Here is a 1,749-nt window from a genome sequence, read left to right as displayed (position 1 = left end):
ATAAAGTTATAAGTTGTTTTAGTGCTTAGTACTCTTATTTACAAAAAAATAAAAAACTGCAGTAGTAGGAGCAGCGTAAAGTTGCGTTTGTAGGAGTCTAAATTTAAGGTTGTTTTTATTTTTTATTTTTTCTTATAACACTTCTAAAAAGTAAATCTCTAACAAAGTGGGTAATATAACCCTGCAAAGGCGGAGGGTCTAAGGTAAACTTATTTAATATATACATGAATAATCGTGTTTTTTCAACAGAGACGTGTTATGAATAAAGGCTCCTGTCCCAGTTCTGTCTTTTAAGTCGGGGCATGGAAGAGGAGCTTGGCAAACTTGGCTCGTAAGGAAAGAAAGCTAAATCAAAAGATAAGAAGTTGATGGCGAGAGCGCTCTCGGATAATAGTTATTTCAATGGAACAAGTAGGCCGGATTTACATACATCTGTGCCGCATACGGGGGGGGGGGATCGGGGAAGGCGTACTTAGCAAACTCGCAATGTTAGCACAGATAACGACTTCGACCAACACAATGGGAACTTACTAACTGGGGTTTATAAAATTTTAATATAAATAAAATTTTTTATTATCCATAATAATATAGAGAGTATAATTTTTCAACTACTGAAGCAACAACTATAAAAGAAAGAACACTTGTAAAACATTAGAAATATATTTCTGGACAAATGAGTGTTAAAGTCTGATTTACTTTATTTTAATTTTCGGTCAAGAAGTAACTACATAATTATTTATTTATTTATTAGTAAATAAATAATGTCATAAAAAATTCAAATCTAGGTAAATAAAAGAATATTTGCATGTCCAATAGTCGAATAAGCATGTGTATATGAAAGTAAAAGTCGTATTTAAAAAATATTTGGTGCGGTGTACACATCTCGTATCTTTCACTTACTACTCTAATTTTTTATCTGGGATTTAAAGTCTTTATGTTCTCTAGCTTAGGGTAGATAAAACGGGTTATCCAACCGGTAACCAATTTATTCTTGCCAGAAAAATCGTTCTACTGAATTGCTTAATATTATAATAATCCATGGTGGAGAGGATGATCCTTAAATAATACATTTTTTATAATATTTCAATAATAATAATAATATTTAGGCACATTATTTATTGTTCAAAACACCGACACATTAGTTTATATAGCCGCATCGGTAACATTAAAAAATAAATTTGAATCACTTCCAGCAATCAGAAGAAAAATTGAATATTGTTTTTGATAAAACTGTCGGGTCGAACTGACGTTAAACAAGAGTGATCCCTTTTGTATAAATTAAATTAATTTAATTTCAATATTTTACTACTAGGAAGCCATTTGTAATATTTCTTTGTGCATTGAGGCAGCAAAAAACAAAAAAACCTTTGTTGATAATTTTTAAGAGGTTTCTGTTTCTTTACACCTATCTTCAAGTTATGAATTCCTAACTATGGTGTATTGACATAAACTCTGCTGTAGTTTTCTCTTGAGCACTACACATAACTTCTTCATATGGTTTTACCTAATCTGCATTTTAATAATTGGGAGTAAAGACCCTGAAACATGACACATTTTTTTTTAATCATTTTTATTGGAATAATACAATTTGGCACACTTCAAGGGTAATAAGTATAAATAATGTAGTTACTCAATCATTTCGAATGCACATGATAAATAAAAAAGTTAATACAAAAATAATACAAGAGATAAAGAAAATATAAAATAATATAAGAGTAAACAAATAAAAGAAATAAAAAAAATATAAGA

Source organism: Halyomorpha halys, unplaced genomic scaffold (genome assembly GCF_000696795.3).
Source record: "Halyomorpha halys isolate HHAL.00 unplaced genomic scaffold, Hhal_1.1 Scaffold231.1, whole genome shotgun sequence".
NCBI lineage: Eukaryota > Metazoa > Arthropoda > Insecta > Hemiptera > Pentatomidae > Halyomorpha > Halyomorpha halys.
This window is presented reverse-complemented; position numbering follows the sequence as displayed.